The following is a 26,545-nucleotide window of genomic DNA, read 5'->3' as shown; positions in this document are numbered from 1 at the left end:
CAGAATGGATCAAGAAACAACATTGAATCATATGCTTTCTACAAGAAAACAATGTAACTCAAAAGGAAACTCATAGAATAAAAATTAAAGAATGGAAAGCAAAATTTCATGCAACAGTAATCCTCAAAAAAGCAAGCGCAGGTATTATGTTTGTAAACAATGTGAACTTCAAACCAAGAGTGATTCGAAGACATAAAGGTCACTATACTAGTTAAGATACTTTGAGTGCCTTAACTAGTCTTTGAGAGGAAGAGAAAACAAACTTAAACATATATGCACCAAATTTCAGAGCACCCAGCTATGCACAAGTATTAACAAAAATTAAAAATCAAACAAGCAATAATACAATTATAACAGAAGAACTTAACACTATATTGACACAAAGGGATAGATCAACCAGACAGAAAATCAGCGAAGAAATAACAGAACTGAAACACCAATGAACAAATGGACTTGATGGACACTTACAGAGTGTTTTCTCCAATGACATCAGAATATACGTTCTTCTCAGCAGTATATAGGACCTTATCTAAAACAGACTAGATAATAGCCCACAGAACATACTTAAGTAAATGCAAAAGAATTCAAATTATTCCCTGCATGTTATTGGATCATAGCATCATGAAACTAGAGAATTATAATAGAAGAAACTGCAAAAATCCCACAACTACATGGAAATAAATTAATACACTCTTGAGAAATCAGTGGAGCACAGAGGAAATTAAGGAAAAAATTAAAAAATATGTACAAGCAAATCAAAATACAAATACAACTTACCAGAATCTTTGAGAAGCAATGAAAGCAGTCATCAGAGGAAAATTTATTGCAGTGAATTCAAACAGCAGGGAAACAGAACAAGCACAAATAAACAACCTAGTGCTACATAATGAACATCTAGGAAAAAAGAGCAAGACAAGCCCAAAGCCAAAAGAAAGGAGGAAATTATAAATATCAGAGCAGAAATCAATGCAATAGAGACTAAGAAAACAATACAAAGAATCAATAAATCAAAGAATAGTATCTTTGAAAGAATAAATAAAATTCATAAGCCCTTAGAAAAACTTATTTAAAAAAAGAAAAAGCTCACATTCATGCAATAAGGAATGAAAAGGGTGAAATCATTACAGACTCTGTAGAAATACAGAAGTTCATCCACACTTATTTTCAAAACTTCTACTCACATAGATTTGATAACAATGAAGAAATGGACATATTTCTAGAAACATATGAAATACCAAGCTAGGTGCAGAAGATATAAAACTGCTGAATTATCCACTTTCAATCAATGAAGTTTAAAATGTAACTAAATCCTAACCAACAAAGAAGAGCCCAGACCCAGACTGAGGCACTGTGGAATTCTACAAGAAATACAAAGAAGAATTCTAACACTGCTCAAACTTTTCAATTAAATTGAGAGAAGAAATTTTTCCTAACTCAGTCCTGGAAGCAAAAATTATTCTATTACAAAAACCTGATAAAGACCCAACTAAAACAAAGGGAACTAGTGAGTTGAGAAAAAAATGGCTGCTTGCTAGGGAGCTGGATGGAGAGAAATCAGATCAGATGCTAGAATATGACAACATGGAGAGGGCCTGATGAATGGATAATGATTCTTATTCACCAAGGCAGTAACCAAAGGGAAAAATGAAACTAGGAAGAGGAAGGAAAAGCACGAGTGGAGAGCTGAAACCCAACATGCTCACTGAGACCCCTTCTGTGCTGTAATAGGTACCCCTGGAGGATCCAAGTTTGTGCTGAGACCACAGATGCCGACAACCAGAGTTGGCGAATCCTGGGCCCTTAATGGGAAGATGCGGCACAGTGAGCAGTAGATCCAAGGGGAAGAGCTGTATTGGCTCTCAGTGACTGCTGGAAATTGGGACCTGGGGACCCACGAAGCAGCCAGAGCCACCTGGCTGCACTGGAAGAGACTGCAAGAAGACCATAAACCTGGGCTCCAATGCCAGACATGGTGCAGTTTTCTGACTGATCTGCCCTGTGCTGGGAGTGCAGTGAAGACACGGGGTGCAGTGTGCAGTGGACCCAAGTGGAAGATCTACATTGATTCCCAGTGAATGATAGGGATTGGGTCCCATGGCTGCTATCACTGGCTGGAGGACATCTTGGAATTGGGCAGAGCCCAGAGCCATGGTGGTGTCGGTGACACAGAGGACTGGTGTAGGACATCTTGGAGTTGGGCAGGGCCTGACACTGCATGGCTGTCAGATAGTCACCCCTGGTGCAGAGAGAACTGGCATGGTCTGCTGGGGCTGAGCTACACCTCTGGTTGGAAACCAATAAGCAATACAAAATTTTCACGATTCTGTGACAACCACAAGGTACAGCCAAACTTGCAGATTGACTGGCTCAGAGGCTCAAGGCTAGCCTGAACCATCCCTGCATCCCTGTATGTAACTCAGATAACAGCAAATTTCAGAGGGCAGCAAAACCCCAGTCAGCATGCTTCAGAAAGAACCTAAGCAATACGGAGAGGGCCAGACACCCCCAGGACACACCAGTCTGAAAGAAACCAGAAACATGAAAGAGAAAGAAATTTTAAAAAATCTGCAGCTGTTGAACCTGGGAAAATAAGCCCAGGAGAAGTAAATACAGAAGAGAACAAGTGAAGTAATTATATGATACTAGACACAGCATCAGCGGACATAAAGAAATACCTTCATGACCTTATAGGTGAATTTAAAACTGTACTTCTGATCCAAGTGAGGCAAGATATAAAAAGATTAATTAAATAAATGATAAGACCCTCCCAAGAGAACACAGATGGAAGAATGGAGGAAATTAGAAAATAAAGAGAAACCTCTGATGAAGAATTTAAACATAACTTACAATATATGAAACAGATCCAAAGAGTTTACCAAGAAACTAAAAACTCCATTGAAAATTGGCAAAATGCCTTGACAGAAACTAAAGTTAGCCTTTTGAAACTTGAAGAGAGATTTATGATATATGATCACAAAAAAAAGACCTCTTAACAAGAAACTGGAAAGAAACAATTCAAAGGCTAGAAGATGACAAAAGGATATATAACTTAAGAATAAAGCATGTGAGTGAAGAAGCAGGAGTATCCAAAAATGGCTACAAAGAATATTCACAGATATAATAAAGGAAAATTTCCCAAGCATAGGAAAATAAATGATATTCAGATAAATGAGGCATACAGAACTCCTGCAAACTACAATCAAAACAGATCTACACCCAGACGTATAATCAAGGTTTCAGAAATCCACCCAAAGAACAGAATACTAAAAGCAGCTAGGGAAAAGAAGCAGATAACTTGCAAAACAAAAATTATCAAAATAATGACAGAATTATCAACACAAACTCTCAAATCTAGAAGAGCCTCTGGGGAAATAGTTCAAGCCCTGAAAGAAAATAATTTGCAACCAAGACTGATGTACGCAGAAAAACTCTCTCTCAGAATTAATGTCAAAATAAGATGTTGCCAAAACAAGGAGGAACTGGGGGAGCTGATGGCCACCAACCCAACCCTACAAACAATGCTGAAGGACATTCCAGATAGAGAGAGGAAGGAACACCAGGATTCCAGCAACAGTGGCAGAGAGGCCTCAATGAACTAGGTAGACAATGGAATGAGGGGGTAAGGTGGACACATTATAGCAGTAAAGTGAAGTAGCAGACATGAGGCAGAGATAGTAAGCTACAATCTTTAATATGGGTAGCCTTGATACACTAAAATTAAAAAAAAAGTAATCATCCGATACTAGACACAGCATCAGCGGACATAAAGAAATACCTTCATGACCTTATAGGTGAATTTAAAACTGTACTTCTGATCCAAGTGAGGCAAGATATAAAAAGATTAATTAAATAAATGATAAGACCCTCCCAAGAGAACACAGATGGAAGAAGGCAGGCTGCATCGAGATTCTCTGAATGGTATATATACTCGACCTGAAGGAGGGTTAAAAACTGAAAGTCAAAGATGAGAAAGCAAAGCTAGATGTGACAGGAAACTATAGAGAAATAGGGACAACTCATCCAGCAGCCACAGATAGATTGGAAAGCTATGACACTTTTGGGCAGTGTAGAACTACACAGCTAGAAGGAAGTAAAACCCTATGACTTTAGTGAGTAAGGGAGTACAGCTCAAGATCAAGCTCAGGGGTAGAGAGGTTCAGCATCACTCAGATAGAAAATGGGTTGGCCCCCTAATCTAAAAACTAAAGGGGCTAGTGAGACCAAAAACATACAAAGCATCCTGAGAAGGGGAAATGTGAAAAATAGCCTAAAACAGGAAGGCAAAGGACATTGTTAATAGTGTATCAGGATTTAAAAGTCACAGTAGACATATCCCTCTGTTTAGTTTGATTTTATTTTGTTCCAGTCTGTCCAGTCATATCAGATTTGAGGGCACAGACATCTAACCCAAATATAGCAGGTTATACCATGGTGACTATCCTTAATTTCCTATTAATTTAAACTGGAACCCTGTATTACTTACATTGTCTTATTATGACTGATCTTATTTGAATCAGGTTTGTTAGACCATGGTTTTGCCTTGGCTGATTTTATTTGAATTTGGTATGCTTGATACTATCAAGTCTAAAAGTAGAGGCAACTACTCTGAAGTTGACAAAATGTAAAATATATCCATACCGGTTTTGATTATTAACTGCTCTCCAGTACTACAATATTTTCAAAGTTGTGTTTTTTATAAAAATAGCTATGTAATACTATGCTTAAATATATTAAGCCTGATGATGTGGACAAGTCTATTGAAAATAACAGGAGAAAGTATAGTAACCATTGTAGATCACCTAATATTGTGGTTTTATGTGCCTTTTTCATTGCATGTTTTTCTAGAAATGTGTTTTGTTGTCTTGTTACAATCTGTTTTTCCCTATAATAGAGAGGGTAGATATACATGTAGAAATTCATACATGGGAAGAACTTTTTAAACTATTTATGGGAACAGATTATATAATGTGTGATGATATGAACAGCTACTTTGAAGAAAATAAGACATTATGGCAGCCATTGCTAATTTACCATCATCTTGCTTTGAAGTCCTATCATGTTTTTGTTTTTCTGTTTCCATTGGTTCCATTGTTGTGTCTTATTAGATTTTAACATGTGTTAGTATTAACACAATTTTAAGCAAAAGGTGATATTACAGTAGCCATTGTACATTTTCATTTTTGGTTTTGAATGTCCTATAATACTTTCACTCTCTTGAATAATTTTATATTATTTTGTTATGTTTGATATTATTGTGTGAAGATATGCTCAACTATTACAAAGAAAGGAAACATTATGTTAGCTACTGTTGAAGGTCAGTTGTCTTGCTGTAAAGTGCTGTGTTGCTTGCATTGTTCTGTTTTCATATGCTTTGTTTTGTTCTCTTTAAAATAAAAAATAAAAAGTCAATACTAAAATATAAGTGTTGATATATGCAATCATACTCAGGGAAATTATAATACCCTGAATAAAGTAATTGAATAGGATGTGAGAAAATGGAAGAACATTTCTTGTTCATGGAGAGAAAGAACAAAAATTGTAAAAATAGCCATTCTCCCAAAATTATTAGACATATTTAATGTGATCCCAATGAAAATGCTGGTAGCATACCTCACAGACTTATAGAAATCACTCCTAAAATTCATCTAGAGCAAGAAAAGACCTAGAATGCAAATGCAATTCTAAGCAACAAATGGAAGACAGGAGGCATCACAATCTCTGACTTGAAATTGTACTAGAAAGATACTGTAATAAAATCAACATGGTGCTGAAATAAAAACAGACATAAAGATCAATGAAATAGATTAGAAGATACAACTACCATCACATACACATATGTAACTATGGCACTTTGTCTTTGACAAAGAGGCCAAATATGTTCACTGGAAGAAAGTCTCTTTAATAAGTGATGGTGGATAAACTGGCTCTCCAAATACCAAAAACTAAAAATGTATCCATATCTATCAACATGCACTCAGCTAATGTGAACATGTATCAAGGGTCTAAATATTAAAATAGAAGCACTAAATCTGCAGAAAGACAAAGTAGTTAGAAATCTTGAAGACATAGGGGTAGCTAGAGAACAAAACTCAAACTGAGCAGGAAATACTTCCCAGAATCAACAAGTGGGATCTCATTTTACTAAAATGTTTTTGGGTGTCAAAAAAATCTCCAGTAGAGCATAGAAGCAATCCATCAATTTTGAAAATATCTCAGTCAACTGTCCCTCAGGCAAAGAAATTCTGCCTAGAGCATATAAAGAATTTTTTTAAATGCAGACCTTCTAAATTCAAAGACCCAATCCCAAAATGGGCATCTGAGATGAATACACAGTCGCAGATAAATAAATACAAGTGGTGAATAAATACATGAAAAATGCTCATCATCATCGTTCGTTAGAGAAAGGCTAATTGAACGAATGCTGAGATTCCATCTCACTCCAGAAAGAATGTCCAGAATAAAGAAGACCATCAACAATAATTGCTGGAATGGCTGTGGGGATAAAAGAACACTTCTGCAATGTTGGTGGGAGTGTGGACTCGTGCAATCACTGTGGAGGTCAGTCTGGAGGCTCCTCAAAAACCTGGGATTGGAAGTTCCATTTGACCCAGCTATATCACTTCTGGACATATCCAAGAACATTTGAAAACATCATACCTATATGGTATGTGCACAACCATGTTTATAGTAGCACAATTTGTAATAGCCATATCTTGGAAACAACGTAAATGTCCATCAACTGAGGAATAGATAAGAAAGACCTGGTACTTTCATACAATGGTGTACTACTCAGCTATAAATAGTGATCACATTGAGATTTTTATAGGTACATGGATGTGTACCTATACTCATACTCATACATCATACTCATAAATGAAATAAATCAAATGCACACGTTTCAATAAGGTATTGTCTTCCTAGTGTAAGAAATGGTGACAGTGCATATATAAGATACAAAATCCTCAATTAATACTGAAAATGTAAGTATGTGCTGAAAGGAGGAACAAGTATTATCTCAGGCAAAAAGAGGGCGAAAATGGGAGGGAAAAGAAATATGTCTAAATTTGTATAAACACACATAAATAACTAAGATGGTTGTGCTACAAATTCTATTAGTTCTTAGAACAAAATTGTTAACATTCATAGGATTGGAACAATTTTGTATGTTTGTGTCTGGTCACCTGAGGAACTGTTTTGAAGAACATTATGTAAAATAATAACCTTTAGTTACATTTCTACCACCTTGTTTTTAAGGCTTATATCATCACTGTTTTTGAATCCTTGGTATTGTTATTTATTTGACTTTTTAAATTTTTCATTTTTAAGTATTTTTTCTTTTGATTTGTTTTTCCTTCAAATGCATAAAAATAGATGTACACATAGAGGAATGTACGTGCATAGAACTTCTTCTAAGCAGTTTGTGAGAATCTATTTTACCATGCATGATAAATGAACAGCTACTTTAAAGAAGAAGAGAGGCTATGGTATCCACTGCTGATTTCCTATCATCATGCTGTGAAATCCAGTAACTTTTTTTCAAACATAATTGAGAAATAAGATATTTTCATGACAGGTAACACACGAAGAAATTCATGAATATCAAGTCATCACTTCAAAATGTTCCAAAGGACATTTGAGACAAAGACAGAAAGTATTAAAGCTCTGGAATCCCAAAAGAATGACTCCACCAGGCAATTAAATAGATGAGGGGGGAAAAGAACAAATGATAGGAAAATAGCATAACAAGGATAAATCAGTATACTTTAGTTATTTCCATCAATGTTAAAGCCCTCAATTCACCAATCAAAAGAAAAAGACTGTCAGAATGGATTAAAAAACAAAATACAACAATATGCTGTATAAAGAAATTTATTTATTACATAAATATTCATAGGTTGAAGGTCAAGGATGAAATCTACTCTATGTGACAGGAACTCAGAAATAAGCTAAAGTAGTTATCCTATTTGCAGACACATTTGATTTCAAGACAAGACTAAAAAAATAAAGAAGGTCATCACATTCTGGTAAACTGAAGAAGCCAAGAGAATGACATAACAATAATAAATATGCAACAAATACCAATGCAAACAAATATAAAGATAAATATTATATTTAAATATATATAAATATTAATGTATTATAAATATAAGATATAAATATTAACATACATAAAAATCAAATAAACACTAATATATTTGCAGTGGGGTCCTCAAAAGATGGATCAACTGGACAGAATTTTCCAGTGAACTAATGGAAATAAACTAAAATTTGAAATAAAATAATTTAGTAGATGACCACTGAGTTTTCCATGTCTCAACATCAGAATTCATGCTCTTCTAAGCTGTACATTGTCATTCTCTAAAATAGATCACATACCAGCTCACAGAACAGACTTAAGTAGTTGGAAATGAATTGAAGTTATCCCATACACATTATCAAGACTATAGTATAATTGTAAATCAATGGAAAAAGAAGCCACAAAAACTTTATATGTGTGTGTGTGTGTGTGTGTGTGTGTGTGTGTGTGTGTGTGGAAATTAAAAAACAATCTTCTGAGCAAACAATGAGATACAGATGAAGTTAAAGGAAGATATTAGTTTCTTGGGGCTGGGGATTTAGCTCAGCGGCATAAGCACCTGCCTTGCAAGCAGGCAATCGTGAGTTCGATCCCTGGTACCCATAAAAAGGAAAAAAGAAAAAAAAAAGAAGATATTAGTTTCTTAAGTAAACATTAATGCCAACACCACATACCAAAATGCATTGAATACAATGAAAGCATTCCTACAAGGGTTATTTACAGAGGTGAATTCCTATATCAGGAAAACATAGAAACTCAAATCAAAAAATTGATATTGAACAAAACTTCTAGAGAAAGAAGAACAAACAATGTCCAAAGCTCATACAAAATAGAAAATTATCAATATCAGAGAAAATATTTAACTTAATAGAGACCAAGAAAACAACACAAAAAAAATCAATTAATCAGAGTTGGTTCTTTGAAACATTAAGTAAAATTGATAAACCCATAGCTGACTTTACCAAAAAAAAAAAAAAAAAAGAATTAACTCCATTCAATTAGGAATGGAGGAGTGAAATCACAACAAAACCTGAAAAAATCCCGATCATCAATGCCTACTTTGAGAAACTGTATTGTAATAGATGAAAAATTCAAAGGAAATTGACAAACTTCCAGATAGATATGAACTACAAAAGTTGAATCAGGAAGATATAAAAATTCTATATAAATTTATGTCAATGAAATTGAAGATGAGAGTAAAATCATACCTACAAAGCTTTGCCTAGCTTCTGTTGGATCCACTGCTGAATTGCACAAGAAATTTAGAGACCAATGCTGCTACTTTTCAAACTTCAATGAAACTGTAAGGGAAACAATTCTCCCAAAGTCCTTCCTGGAAACAAGTATTACCCTGACAACAAAACCAGTGGAAGATTCAAACAAAAAAAAACAAAATTATAGGCCAATTGCCCTCATAGACATGAATACAAAAATCCTCAATAAGACCCTGGCAATATAGTGGAGGGAATACTCAAGAGGCTTATACACTATGACAAAATAGAATTCATCTATGGGATGCAGGAATATTTCAACATACAAAAATCAATATGTGTAATAAATCATATTTACAGAGTCAAGGACAAAACCAATATTGTCACATCAATAGACATAGGAATGTGATTCACAAAGTTACACACCCATTCATGGTTAAAAAGTAAACCTGGAGCAGTTGGTCTTTATCTTAGTTATGTTCAAAGCCACTGTGACAATCCAACAGCCAACATCATACAAAACAGACAAAAATTGAAAACTTTCACTCTAAAATCAGGAAAAAGATAAGGATGTTGACTATCACCTTTCTTATTTAATATAAGTTTGGAATCATTAACCAGAGAAACTAGACAAGAGAAAGAAATAAAATGAATATGGATAGGAAAGGAAGAGTTCAAATGATTGTTGTTTGCAAATACTGTACATTTTCTGACCTCAAAATCGTCATCGAAAAACTTCTAGATTTAATAAACAAATTCAGTAGCATAGATGAATAAAATCAATGCTTAAAAGTCCATACCCTTCCTATAAATGAATAACAAATGCATTAAGACAAATTAGAAAAAACAATAATGCTCACAATAATATCTAGAAATTGAAATGTCTAGAAATCAATCTAAAGAAAGTAGAAGAACACAATATTTAAAATCCCAGTACTCTAAAAAATTAGATTGAAGATGAACCAGAAAACAGAAAGATATTCAGTGTTCTAGGGTAGGAAGAACAAACATAATGAAAATTATCATACTACCAAAATTGTTGAACAGTTTTAATGCAATACCAAACAAAATTCCAACAGCACATCTCACAGAACTGGAGAAAACATTCCTAAAATTTATTTGGAAGCATAAAATACTTAGAATACAAAGGCATCTCTATACAACAAAGGCAAAACAGAGAGCATCACAATCCCTGACTTCAAAATGTACTACAGATCTATTGTAGTATAAATACTATGGCAACTTGAGAATTAAGAAAAAAACTTAAGGATCAGTGCATCAAAACAGAAGATGCAGAAACAACTCTAGACATATTCAGCCACTTTGTATTTGACAAAGGAGCAAAACATGTTCACTGAAAGAAAAATGGTTTCTTTAAAAATAGTGCTGGAATAAATGAATTTCAACATAAGGAAGACAAAAACTAGAACCACATTTTATACTATGCTACAAACTAAAGTCAAAACAGATCAAAGATTTAAATATCAAAATCTGCTGGAACATAAAACAGGTAGAACTCTTGAAAACTTTAATGTACGGAAGATTTTATAAACAAAGCATCAAATGCACAGAAACTTTCACCAAGAATCGACAAGTTGAATCCCATCTTATTAAAATGGTTTCAAAGCAGAGAAACCACCAACAGAATGAAGCAACAACCCACAGTAAGCAAAAAATTTTCCAGTTATTCCTCAAACAGGGAACTAATATCTAGAACATGTAAAGGACTCAAAAAAATTCAGTCTCACTAAATTCAAATACCCAATAGAAAATGGGCACTTGAAATTAATAGACACTTCTCAGATAACGAAGTATGCATGGCATATAACATATGTAAAACCAGTTCATTATCACTCATTTTAGAGTTTCAAATTAAAATAATGCTGATATTCCATCTTACTCCAGAAAAAAATAGCTATTATCAAGAAATCAACTCATATCAAATGCTGATGGCACTATGTGTAAAAAGAAACACTTCTCCTTTGTTGGCAAGAGTACAGACTGGTGCAGCCACTTTGGAAATCTGTGTGAAAATTTCTCAATAACTAGCACTAGATGTTCCACTGAGCACAGCTAACCCTTTCCTTGGTATATTCCTGAAAAATTCAAAATCATCCTACCACAGTGATATACACATGCCCTTGCTTACAGTGGCACAGTATATAATAGCAGCCCAAATACACATGAACTGAGGAATGGATGACATTATTTTTTTATTGCATAGTATTACTGTTTGGTAAAGGAGAACAATCCTGAGAAACTTCTAAGTAAACGAATGTGCCTTGAAAACATACTCTTAAGTGAAATAAATTGGATGCAAATGTGTAAGTACTGCATTGCTTCTCTGGTATGAGAAACTAAAAGTGCAAATAATCACCAAAATATATAATAGTTATTGTGTAATAGGAAAAAATGTAATTGAAATAAGAAGTGGGAAGGGGGAAGGAAGAAAGGTTAGAGAAAAAATAGAAAAGAAGGAATTTTTTGAAATTAATCTTGTTAAATAGAGAGACGAAGAGGGTTTGAAAGGATGACAAAGGAACTGGAAAAAAGAGTCAAAATATATCATGCAGGTTTAAACGCCCTGGGTTGACTGTTGTTATTATGTATATCTAAAATGTACCAATATACTTAATTAATTAAACAATTTCATTTCACACTTTTCCCTTGCTTGTTCCCTCCATCATTTGATTCCAGTCCTATATCCCTAAGATCCATCTCACCTTTCCTGTAGTCTTTTTACTTTGCACTATATTTACATATTGTGGAGCTCATAGAAGAGAAACTAATTTCTAGGAAGTTCACATGTCTTGTTTACTCTGCTTAACATTATGATCTCAAGGTGCATCCATTTTCTTGAAAATAATGAATTTATTATTTGTGAGAGTAAAACTCTATCACTTACAAATATCATATATTCTTAATTCATTGTTTTTTGATAGATATTCAAGCTGCTTCCAAGACTTAGCTGTTATGAATTGGGTTCCTACCAGTGTGGATTTGCATGTATCACTGTAATATGGTATTTGTGATTTTTTGAAAGATATGTACAATGGGAATAGCTGTGTTAAGTGGAATTTTTTTAGATATCTGAGAAATCTTCATAACCTCCCACCAAGAGTAAAGAAGGGTTCCTTTTTTCTGGCAATCTATCAGGCATTTGCTATTATCTGACTTTGTGAATGAAGCTATTCTTTCAGGCATGAAGACAATAAAACTTCAGTTTTATTTTATTTCAAAGATAATAAAACCCAACAAAACAAAACAGAGTAAATCTAATCAAAACTAAGCACTGAAATTGGTACAGAGCTTCAAAGTAGGACAATAGAAAAACAACAATGCCTACTTTAGTATATCTTTGTACCTTCACAATAGTTGTCCATTCCATCAGACACAGCAAAATGAAACCAAAGCAAAACAGAATAAAGCCAATCAAAAGAGAACATTGAATAAAGCAAAACAATTAACCAGAGTAAAACAAAACAGTGAGGACAATATTGGAACTCAAATACAAGACAGAAGGGAAACTCCCATATTTGCTATACTGCACATTGTTATCCTCCCTATAGATGCTCTGACCACTAGCCCCAGGCCTCCAAAGCTAATCAAACAACATAAGCACTGAACTGCCCCCTGTACCTCAGTTGCCACCAGCTCAACCTGTCCTCTAAACCAGCCAGAAGTGGGGGGGGGGTCGGTTTATGTGTCTCAGTCTGCAAGCCAGTAGGCTCACAGAAGGTGCTATCTGATTTTCTCTTCCTTGGCTCTCTGTATCTTGTGTGACTTACCAGAAATACTGGCTAGTTGGCTTGTTGGCTGGTTTCTCCCCATCCTAGCATGGTCAATTTTCAGAAGGTGCTATCGGAATTTTCTATTCCTGGGCCCCACATAGAGTGCATGACTTACACTCAGTGCTATTTTAATTTGCATTTCTGAAATAGCCAGAAATATTAAACATTGTTTTCATTGGCCATTTGTTCTTCTTTACTTAAGAAGTATACTTTCATTTCAGGTGACCATATTTTATTCAGTCTTCAAATTTGAGGGATCAAAAATTTTTGAGTTCTTCATATATTCTAGATATTAATACTTTTTGTGAGAAGTAGATGCCAATTTTTCCCATTCTTCAGATTGTCTCTTTACTCTTTTGATGGTTTCCTGTACTGTTCAGCATCTTTTAAATGTGAGATGATCCCATTTGTTGATTCTTGGTATTATTTCTTATGCGACTGGAATTCACTTTAAAGTCTTTGTCGGTTTGATAACACAGAGGAAATAGACAGATTCTTAGAGGAATATGAAGTGCCAAAGGTAAGTTATGAAGATGTAAAACTGCTGATTAACCCAGTCCCTATTAATGAAATTGAAAACAAAATTAAATCTTTACCTACAAAGAAGAGCCTCGGCCCAAACAGATTCAATGCAGAATACTACAATAAATACAATGAAGACATAATGCCAACACTCCTCAAACTCTTCAATGCAATTGAAAAGGAAGCAAGCATTCATAAATCATTCCTAGAAGCAAATATTACTCTAGTACCAAAACCTGAAAAGGACCCAACTGAAAAACAGAACTACAGCCCAATCTCCCTAATGAACACAGATGCAAAAATCCGCAATAAAATATTGGCAAATAGGATGCAGCAAATCATCAAGAAGATCATACACCATGACCAAGTGGGATCCATCCCAGGCATGCAGGGATGGTTCAATATACATAAATCAATAAATGTAATACATCATATCAATAGAGCCAAAAGTAAGAATCACATGATCATTTCTACAGATGCAGAAAAAGCTTTTGATAAGGTCCAACATTCATTTGTGATAAGAACCTTGCAGAAAATTGGAATAGATAGTCTTTATTTAAATATAATAAAGGCTGTCTATGACAAACCAACAGCCAATATCATACTAAACGGCCAAAAATTGAAGGCCTTTACTTTAAAATCAGGCACAAGACAAGGATATCCCTTATCACCACTCCTATTTAATATAGTACTGGAAATACTAGCCAAAGCAATTAGACAAGAGAGAGAAATAAAAGGCATAAAGATAGGAAAAGAAGAAGTTAAGCTGTCATTATTTGCAGATGACATGATACTCTATATAGAAGATCCCCAAAACTCCATTGAAAGACTCCTAGATATAATAAATAAATTCAGTAATGTAGCTGGATATAAAATCAATACTCAAAAATCAATAACATTCCTATACATTAACAACAAAGTCACAGAAAGAGAAATAAGAGAAGCCACAACCTTCATACTAGCAAACAAAAAAATGAAATATTTAGGAATTATTCTCATGAAAGAAGTTAAAGACCTATTCAGGGAAAATTTTAATGCACTGAAAAATGAAATGGAAGATGATCTCAGAAAATGGAAAGACATCCCTTGCTCATGCATAGGAAGAATAAATATTGTGAAAATGGCCATTCTCCCAAAACTTTCATACAGATTCAGTGCAATCCCAATAAAAATACCATCAACATACCATATACAACTCGAGAAATCACTCCTAAAATTCATCTGGAGTGACAAGAGACCTACAATAGGCAGGACAGTTCTAAGCAGCAAAGGCAAGGCAGAAGGTATCACAATCCCTGACTTGAAGTTATACTACAAAGCAACTGTAGTAAAATCAACATGGTACTGGAATGAAAACAGAGCTGAAGATCAGTGGAATAGATTAGAAGATAAAGCCACAACTACAAACACACTCAACCTCCTTATCTTTGATAAAGGGGCCAAACATGTTCACTGGAAGAACGACAGTCTCGTTAATAAATGGAGCTGGAAAAACTGGTACTCCATATGCTGAAAACTAAAACTAGGCCCATGCCTATCACCATGTACTAAAATAAAATATAAATGGATCAAAGATCTAAATACTGAAACAGAAACACTAAGTCTATTGGAAGACAAATTGGGTAGAAACCTTGAAGACATAGGGGTAGGTAGAGAATTCGTGAACAGGACTCAAATTGCATGGGAAATAGTTCCAAGAATCAATAACTGGGATCACCTCTTATTAAAAAGCTTCTGCATGTCAAAAGAAATCTCCAGCATAGTGAAAAGAAAACCACAGACTGGGAAAATATCTTAGTGAACTGCCCCTCAGACAAAGGACTTCTGTCTAAAACATAATAAGAATTTTAAAAATTCAGACACCCAAAATTCAAAGACCCAATCCAAAAATCTGCATCTGAGATGAATAAACAATTTTCAGATGAAGAAATACAAATGGCAATTAAATATATGAAAAAATGGTCATCATCATTAGTCATTAGAGAAATGCAAATTAAAACCACACTGAGATTTCATCTCACTCCTGAAAGAATAGCCATGATCAAGAAAACCACCAACAACAAATGCTGGAGAGTCTGTGGGGGAAAAGGAACTCTCCTGAACTGTTGGTGGGAGTGTAGAGTAGTGCAACCACCATGGAGGTCAGTCTGGAGATTTCTCAGAAAGCTGGGACTGGAAGCCCCATTTGATCCAGCTATTCCACTTCTAGACATATTCCCAGAAGAACTGAAAGCATCATACCACAGTGATATATGTGCACCCATGTTTATAGCAGCACAATTTGTAGCCAGATCTTGGAAACAACCTAAGTGTCCATCAACTGAGGAATGGATAAAACAGTTGTGGTATTTTTATAAAATGGAGTACTACTCAGCTATAAAGAGTGATAACTTTGAGATATTTATAAATAAATGGACGCAGCTTGAGACAATACTCGTAGGTGAAATGAATCAAACTCGCATGTATAAATACTGAATAGTTTCCCTACTGTAATAAGTGATAAGAATACATAAAAGTATGTGGTAACCATGATTCCCAATCATATTGGTTTGAAGTCATATAATGTTTTCACTCATTAATTGCAATGGTTTTAACCTGGGTTGTTTGATTTTAGTATCTGTGATAGTATGAATAGCTATTTTGAAGAAAACAACACATCATAAAAACTAGTGCTGATTTAATATAATCTTGTTTTGAAGTCCCATCAAGCTTTTGTACATCTGTTTCCACTGGTTTTAACATGTTGTATCTTACTACATTTAACCATATGCGATAGTATGAACAAAATTTTTTATAGGCAAAGATATAATATAGAAACTGTTGTTCGTTTTCTGTTAGCTGGTTCTAAATATCTTGTAATTCTTTCATTCTCTTGAATTGCTTCACATTGTCTTGATATGCTTGATGCTATAGTATACAAATTTACACTCAAATAATTCAAGGAAAGAGGCACTATGCTGACTACTATTATGTTAGGTTATCTGGCAGTGAAACACTATGATGCTTAAATTGTTTAGTTCTGACTTGGGTTGTTCTGTTACAATGACCCCTTTTATCTCAATTTCCCCCCTTTTTAAAAATTAATCTATTTTTCCTTATTTTTCTCAATTAAGGGAAAACAATTAAAAAATAGCGGGATATATTATAGTAATATTTTTATTTTTCTATTAAACTGATTTGAACCTGAGTATTGCTCTACTCATCTTGTTCTGTCTGATATTACTATATTCTATTTTGTTTGACAATATCAAGTTTGAGGGTATAGGCAACTACTTTGAAGGCAGTAAGATTTACTATGATTTCCAATATGGTTTGACTATTATCTTCTTTTGAAGTCCTGTAAGGTCTCCAGTGTAAGTTTTATTGGTCTTGTTCTGTACTGTTTTGTTCAATTGTATTATACCTGATGATAGAGGCAACTTAAAAAAATAGCAAGAGGCACAATGGTAACCATTTTTGATCACCTGGTATTCTATTTTTGCATCATATAACATGCCCATCCTTCTGTTCTAACCGACTCTGTTTTGTTTCATCATGTTTGCTTTTATTCTCTTCAAAGAAAGTAATAAGAACTGTGGGAGTAAAACAAACAAACAAACAAAAAAACCAAACAAACAAACAAAAAAAAAAACACCAAAAAGTGTAATTGTTATTGTAAAAAAGAGAGGAAAGGAAGGTGGTCTAAGGGATATAACTGTGTGTATGTTTGAGTGTGTAGGATGGAAAATCATATTACTGAGCTTTTGTTGGACCATTGAATGGAACTGTCTGCAATCTCACTGTATGGATGTCCATTTTATATGCATTAAATTTATAATTTGGGCAACTATTTCTAAGATGACATTATGTAACCTATTAACTAGTGATTTCTTACTGTATATATTTTCTTGAAATTCTGTATTATGTTTACTCTTTTACTGCTTTGTTTTTTATTTCCTTTCTTTTTTCTCTTTAAATAAAAAAAATTAAAATAAAAAGTCTTTGTCTAAGCCTTTGCCTTCAGAAGCTTTAGCAGTAGCATCTTCCAAAAGATGAAGTGTTGCTCTTTAATAGTAAGATTTTGGAAAGTTTTTTTTTTTTGTTTTCATTCTTTGCATGAATAGAGATGAAGATCTAGGTTCAATCTTCTGCATATGGATAGCCAATTTTCCCAGAATCATTTGTTGAAAAATTTATCTTTCAAGGACTAAAAGTATTTGTCCCTTTTGTCAAATGGAAAGAAGGAAAGTGCATGGATTTCTTTGTGCATATTCTATTCTATTCCATTGATCCATGTATTTGTTTTTACCTGTATCGTATTGTGTATATCACTTAATTTGTAGTATAAATTGAAGTCTAGAATTAGCGCTTCTGCTTTCTCCTTATTACCAAGAATTGGTTTCACTATTCTATTACTCTTTTGGCTTCATATTAAAGGTAAAACTGTTTTCTATATTTCTGTTAAGAATGCTATTAATATTTCAATTGGGACTACATGTTTTAGAAATATGACCACTTTGACAGCACTGGCTATAGCTATACCAAAATGGAGGACAGCTTTCTGTTTTGTGATATACACTTCAATCTGCTTTTTCAGAGTACTGTAGTTTTCATTGTTCAGGACTTTCACTTTCTTGGTTAGGTTGACTCCCAAATATTTCATTTTATTAATGCTATCATTAAAGTTATTTTCCCCTAAATTTTCTATAAATGAGTTTATTTTTGGTAAACTGACAGCATAAATTTTTGGCTGTTGACTTTGTACCATGGTACACTTTTAAGTTTGCTTTTTAGATCTAGGTGTCTTGTGCGGGCCTTTTTGGAGTCACCTATGTAGGCTACTAGATCATCCACAATTAATGATATTTGAACTTGCTTATGTCCTAATCATGGTATTTTCTTTCTTTGTTTTTCACTGATTGTTCCACCAAATATTTTGAGGATGTTGAATCATAATCATGACAGTGAGTACTCATGTTTTGGTCCTGATTTTATAGGAAAAGCTTTTAACTTCCCTCCTTTTAATAAGAGGTTAGATGTGGGTTTATCATACATGAATTTTTATCAAATTGAGGTAAAGGCACTGTAAAATTTTATTCAGAGTTTTGTTATGAATAGATTTTAGGTTTTGTTATGAATAGATTTTGTGCATATATTGAGAAAATATTGTGATTTTTGTCATTACTTCTCTTTATGGTATATACACATTGAATTACATATGTGGAAACATTTCTTCATCTTTGGAATGAAACCAACATGGTCATAATACATGATGTTATTCATGATTTGCTGCATTGTGTTTTCTAGTTTTTTATTGAAGATTTTTATATCTATTTTTATTAAAAAGATTGACCAACAATTTGATTTTTTGGAGAGGCTTTTTCAACATTTAGAGCTAGGGAAAATATTGTTTCCAGTAATACATCTGAAAGTAATGCTTCTCTCTCAATTTCATTAAAGAATTTAAGAAGTACTGCCATTGAATCTTCTTTAAAGTCCTTGGAGAATTTGAAAGTGAATTCATTGAGACCTCAGTTTTTATTTGTTAGTAGTTTTATATAATCTTTCAATATCATTGACTGATATTAGTTTATTCAGTAGTTTTATATATCCTTCACTCAGTTTGGAAATTTATTTGTACGTGGGAATCCATGCATTTCTGAATTTTCTATTTTAGTTGAATGTAACTTCTTCTCAAATTAGTTACCAATGAATGATCTTTTGAGTGTATTCATAATCTGTTGTATTTTATCTTTTTTAATTTCTAATATCATGGCTTTGATTGTTTCTCTCATTTTAGTAACACCAAGGCATGTTCTATGTTGTTTATTTATTCAAAAAAATCTGTAATTCATTAATTGTTTTTTTCATTCTCTACTCTGATTTTATAATATGTTTGCTCATGGTAACTCTGGATTTGAATCATTATATTTTTCTCTCTTTCTCTAGTTCATGGAGTGCATCATTAGATTATTTGAGTTTGCACTGTTTCTGATGTTAACATTCTGGTGTAAACATCTATCTCATGGCTGATTTCATTTTTTTCTCATAAGTTCTCATACATTTTACAAACATTATTGCTTGATTTAGGAACTAATTCCTTATTTAATTACTTTAGAGACCCATTAATTGTTCAAGAAGATACTAGTTTACATGCATTTACATATTTTTGTGGTTTTTTTTTACCATGATTTACACTTTCATTGAACTATGATATGACAATGTGAATGAGATAATTTTGATTCTTTTGCTTTTACTTAAGCATGCTTTATTGACTGCTATAAGATATACTTTGGAAACTATTCCATGTGGTGCTAAAAAAGAATGTGTATTCTTTTGTTGGGTGGAGCACACTACATGTATGCATATATATATATATATATATATATATATATATATATAAATTCAATTTGTTCAAATACTTAGTTCAGCTCTGACATTGTTGCTGATTATTTGTCTACTTCATCTATCTATTTGTGACATTGGGTCACTGAATTCCTCTTACAATTATATTGGTGTTCACTTGCTTTTTCATGTCCAATATTTTTTTAATTTTAGAAGTTGAGCTTTAAAATCCTGTAGGTACTATGGAAGCACTGTAATGTTTTCTCAAAAAATATTTATGCAGAGTTGTATTTGGTCCAGCAATGCTATTTGTAAGTATATAGTGAATAGATTGGAAATCAAAGAATTAAATAGCTACTTGTACATCCATATTCATATCAGCACTATTCACAATTGCCAAAAGGCAGAAAGAAATATCTCAAGTGTCTATCTACACATGAGCATATAAGTACAATGTTTTTATTGTGTTTCTGTCATTGCTGTGATAAAATACCTGATGCCCAAAATGAAGGAAGGAAAGGTTTATTTAGCTCATAGTTTGTGGAGGCTTCAGTTCATAATCAACTGGCTTCAAGGCAAGGTTGAAATGGCAGAGGGAAGCAATTCATGGCAGCTGAAACCAGTAGAAACAACAAGAGCAAAAAGGGAGGAGCATGGAGATAAGACTTAGTTCCTTATATTGTAGGCCATAGCCACTTTGATGTGACACTCACAATCAAAATTCCAGCATTGGATCATGAATTATTCACACACTCCAGAATCCTACCTCCATGATTGTATGAGGCATTGAGGAGACATCCAGACTACAATCATAACTTTTTGACCCTGGTCCCCCAAAGACTCATGCACATCCTTTATGCAAGGATATTTAGTCCATCTCAAAGAGTTGCCAAACTCCTAACAGTTTCAATATTGCTGAAAGTTCAAAGGCCAAAGTCTCTCCTGAGATTTAAGGCAAACTGTTATCTGTAAGTACCTGTACACAGGTAAAGTGTGTTAAACACTTCCACATTCAATGACACAAGATAAAAGTTTCTGTTCCAAAGTGTACAAACAAGGATTGGGACCAAAGAAAGTCCAAAATCCAGCAGGCAAACAGGTCTTGTAGCTTCATGTGGAACATCTGAAACTATTTGTGGTAAGTTGTGAGCTCCAAAAGAATTTTTAACTCTGTCCCTGTGGCACCTCTGGTAGCAGTAGCTACTAATGTTACTTTCTTAGGCTGAAATATCTTCCTCCTTGAAGGTTTCCTTCGACAATTCACCCTCCTGGCTTTTCCAAACTTCTGGGTTTGCAACTTTGACTTCACATTCACAGCTTCATATACTGACCTCTCTGGAAGACACTGCGTGAATTCTTAGAAATTTTTACATAAAGGTGGAAGCAATTTTAACCTCAGAACTCATGTACTCTGCATGCACTTAAAATCAGCACTATGTGAATGCTGCTGAGGTTGCTGCAAATTGGAGCAATAGCCAGGCTTTCTTCTCTCTTGGCTCTAGAGATGAAGTACCTGGGTCATTGAGCTGTCTGAAGTTGATTATGAGGAGCAGATTCTCTATGGCACAACCATTCTGGAACCTACTGTGGCTGCTGCCATTTTGGGGCCTCATGTGACCTCCAATGCTATTTTGGAACATGGTGTTGTGTGGCTTTTTCCTCAAAGCAAAGTCTTTCACTTTTGGAGTTTTGAAGCTGAAACACATGGGAACTCTGCACGTGTCATGTCCTAAGGCCATCTCTTATATTCTCCTGATCCTTTGCAATAATAGAGATCTGAGCCCTACCTTTACAATCCACAGCATCCTGGAACTTTCTTCCCAGTCAAAAAAACATTTTACATTATTCTGTTGGACTCTTTACTCTTAATTTTCAACATAAATCTGGCTAAAAGCCCCCCAACAATAGCCATGCTACCACCTCAACAGTAGACTGCCTTGAAAATTCTTATTCAGCTTAATTTGTTCACTTCCCTTAATTTCAGTCTCAGGAAAACATCTGAACATTAGCAAAATGCAAACAAACTTTGTGACAAGCCATAGGGCACATCATCTGAACTCCAAACTAATGCAGTCCTTCTTCCCAGAAGAAAACCCTTGAGCCTGGTATTTAATGGTTTTCTGCTTTTCTAAGCCCTGACCAGAGTCTTACGTTCTGAACAGCCAAAGATTTCACATGTCCATGCTTTCAGTCAATGTATCCAAATCTTTCAGAACTCTTACCACCTGCCATTCTCAAAGGCTCTTGAACCATATGGCTGTGTATAGTCACAGAAATAATCTCACTCCTGATACCCAAATTTGTCTTGGTTATTTTTCTTTCATTGCTGAGACAAAATTCCTGATACCCTAAGCGAAAGAAGGAAAAGTTTATTTAGCTGACAATTTGTGGAGTTTTCAGTCTATAATCATTTGTGTACAAGGCAGAGTGGCACATGGCAACAGTCCATGGTGGTGGAAAACAGCAAAAGCAACAGAAACTAAAGGGAAGGAGCATGGAGGGAAACTCCCTTTTATCATGTGTAGGCCCACATGGATGTGGCACTCATCCGTAATTCCAGAATTGGACCATGAGGCATTCACAAAGTCTAGAAGCCCACTTCCATGACTCTATGAGATTTTGCAGGGGCACCTAGACACAAATCATAACACACAAGGTGAAATATACATGTAATATAACATTACTCAGTTATTAAAGAAATGATTCTAATGTCTACTCAAAATGGATGAACTTCCAAAACATATTCTGTTAATTAAGACAGACAAAAATAAATATTGCAAGACTACAGTCACATGAGATATCTAAGTAAACTCATAAATATAAAAAGTATATTGAAATATGCCACAGAAAGGTGAAGGGCAAAAGAGGGGTATGGCTTTATGGGTATAGATTTTCTGTTTGGAATAATGTAAACAGTTATGAAAGTGGATTTTGCTCTTGTTGATACATCATTGCAAAATTAATACCACTGTATTGTATTTAAAATGATTAAAATGAAAAATTATATTAGGTACATTACATCATAAAAATATAAAGGCAATTAAGGTAAAAATATTGTGAGTAATAACACTTTATACTTTACTCTTTTGCAAACATGTCACTTTCACATAGTAGATATATAAACTTGATTCATTCTCTGGAACTGATTTTTATCCTCTACTAAATTTAATCATACTGACTACTAGACACACGCAATAGGTTTGAAGCTCATTTGGAAACTAATATGGCTAAAATATATATCTCTCTCAATAAATTCACATTCTAAATGCACACTCTAAATAAATTTAAAATCAAATTCTAACTAAATTCTTTAACACCCCCTTTGAAATACATCCTCATCCAAATTTCCACATTACATTAAATATAATTCCCATGTGCTGAGGTCATCAAAAACAAAAATACTTTCCTATTTCTCTTCTTGCCCACCCCACACTCATTGCACTACCAATTTCAGCCCATTCTTTCAGATTATATCTCTATTCTGTGAGTTCTTTATTTTCATTGACGTTGTCACCATACAGACTACAAAATATTTAATTGCAATCACCGCTTTTTCTCTGAATTCTACATTCAGTGGAGAAATGAGAATATCCATTTACTGTATAAAATGGATTATATAAACTTCTTTTAAACTATACAATGTTTCCCAATGAGCTTTGAGTAAAACCCAGTCTTCTTACTATATTCTACACGTCCGTAAATGATGCAGTCTTTACATATTGTTCACCTTTATCTGAGGGTCCTCTTCTATCTCTCACTTTGCACAGTCACTATCAATTTCATTCCTTGGGCCTTCCAAGCCATTAACCCTTTGGGGCCCTTGTATATAATGACACTCTGAAGCACTGTTAGCTCATTCAACATCTGACTTCAACCCAAGTGCCACCTCCTCAGAACAATTCCCAATGACCCTGTGTTTAATATATGTTCTTTAGTTGTACTCATAGCATCCCAATATTGATTCATACACTTCTTTTTTGCTAATTTTATACCAGAATGTAATGTATGTTAGACCGTGAGTCACAGTTATTTAGCTCACTGTATCTGTAGCACTAAGATGGTACTTTGGTGGACAGTTGATTAACAATTGTTAAATAATCCAGTAGGTAAAGCAAGCAGCAATAGTGTTGTGCACACTTATATTCATGTGTTTCATGAGGATATACAACTTTATGCATTGACTAAAATTACTGTATAAAGTAATTAAATCAGTATTGTAATATGGTATGTTCAGAGCACATTACTTCAATATTGTCATTTCTACAGAATCTGACCATTTCACAATAAATAACAATGAATTTTGTGAAGATTTCATAAGGATTTATCAAACTGAATATTCCTGCCTCTCTTGTGTTATAAATAATCCAACAAAAATCTAGGGTAATCACTCAAAATGAGACTCTTTAAAATTTCAAATGTTGTGATGATCTGGTTATATTGCACTAACTGCTAAATTTATTTTGATGGTTAAAAAGCATTCAGTATTTTTTTAGTTAACTCTCCATTGACATCCAAATATCTCCTTTCTCTCTCTCTCTCTCTCTCTCTCTCTCTCTCTCTCTCTCTCTCTCTCTCTCTCACACACACACACACACACACACACACACAGTTATTTTATCCACAGTTTTTTTTTAAATTAAGTTGAGCTACTTATTTGGAACCTTTTCTATCTCTCAGAAGCTATTCCTGTTCCCCATCTCTCCATTCCTATTTCCCATTCCTTTTCTCCAAGAAATATTTTACTTTTATCCTTACCACTTAAATTTGAAACACTAGCATTAAAACTGCATAAAATGCTTTGATGATAACAGAGGTCAGGTTCAACAATGTTATTCAGAGGTCTAGATAATGAGGGCTGGCATTTAGAGGAGATTATGGGTACTCTCACTTTATGAAATTTGTTAATGCTTTCCTGATCAAGTGCTTGCTGATGTCCATATCAATACTTGTCTTATCTGTAAGCTCTTTATTCAGGTAAAATTGACAACAGAAAGCTACCTTGCCAAGTTAATTAGCTTTTTCATTAACATTTTTATCTCTGGCATTCATTTGCTTTATATATGATGAATAATCTTTGGAAGTAACAAATTTATGCAAGTCTCATGCAATTTTATTTGGGAGTGTGTAGACATCCTTTAGTCAACTTTCATTAAATTGGATTGTGATCAAATGTCAAGAATGACACAGCAGGTTATGTTCTCCAAATGAAAGTAGTTTAAATGTGTTATTATATGCTTCATCTGGTTTACAAAAAGTAATTAAAATACAAGAAATCTTTAGTAATTATCTTTTCATACTGACACTATTCTGCTTGAAATCTAACTGTTCATACAAAATTATACCATTTTAATATTATTTTTAGTTCATAGTTAAACAAAGTGTGGTTTGAAGTAAGTAAACTAAGGTCATAAATACTAATCCAAGGAAAACCTTTGGTCATCACTTCGTCAGATCGATTTCAAAGATTTTAAACATAGAATTTCTTTCTCAAATTTTCTTTTAAAAGAAGCTCCAAAGTAAACCAGCTGGCAATGTTAATAGTGTTAACTACTGTATATACCATTCTTACTCTTGCACACATAGTAACTGATTCAATCTTCATAAAAACTCAAGTATCAACGTTTTAATTTTGACATGAAGAAAAACACAAGATGCTTAATATCATGCTTATAATTTATAAATCCAGAATTCAAAGCTGGTAGTCTGCCCTTGAATCCATTTTCTATTATTGCTTCTTTTCAATGAAAAGGAGTTTTTCAATTCAGGAGAAAAAGATCAAAGTTACTATCTTAATGAACTCAAAAGAGCTACCCCAATGCAGTTCTATTTCCCTGATTTCCCTCACATAGGACTTTCCTGAGTTGGTAATAAAATGACCAATGCCAAACATTAAGGATCAAAATGTACCAATACACCATCTGAGATTACATTAGGAATAGGGTCTTCACCAGCTGCAAGTTGCTAGTGACAGAATTATATGTGCCAATGTGACCTATCACCATGTACTGAATTAAAATCTAAATGTATCAAAGATATGAATATTAAACAGAAACAGTAAATCTACTAGAAGACAAATTGCGTAAAAACCTTGAAGACAGAGGGGTAGGTAGAGAATTCATGAACAGGACTCAAACCGCACGAGAAATAGTTCCCAGAATCAATAACTAGGATCACCTCTTATAAAGCAGTTTTTACATATCAAAAGAAATCTCCAGCATAGTGAACAGAAAACCCACAAACTGGGACAAAATCTTAGTGAACTGTCCTTCAGACAAAGGACTTCTATCTAAAACATATAAAGAATTTTAAAAAATCAGACTTCAAAAATTCAAAGATTCAATCCAAAAATGGGTATCTGAGATGAATACACACTTCTCAGATGAAGAATTACAAATGGCAAATAAATACATGAAAAAATGTTCATCTTAATTACAGAAAAGCAAATTAAAACCACACTGATATTCCATCTCATGGTATTGTTCTGTACTGTTTTGATCAATTCTATTATACCTGATGATATAGGTAACTCAATTTAAAAAGTGCAAGAGTCACAACGGTAACCACTTTTGATCACCTGGTTTTCTATTTCTGCATCATTTACTATGCCCATTCTTCTGTTC

The sequence above is a fragment of the Cavia porcellus genome, unplaced genomic scaffold (genome assembly GCF_034190915.1).
Source record: "Cavia porcellus strain 051 isolate PalLab524CR breed Dunkin Hartley unplaced genomic scaffold, mCavPor4.1 scaffold_3, whole genome shotgun sequence".
In the NCBI taxonomy this organism is placed as follows: domain Eukaryota; kingdom Metazoa; phylum Chordata; class Mammalia; order Rodentia; family Caviidae; genus Cavia; species Cavia porcellus.
This window is presented reverse-complemented; position numbering follows the sequence as displayed.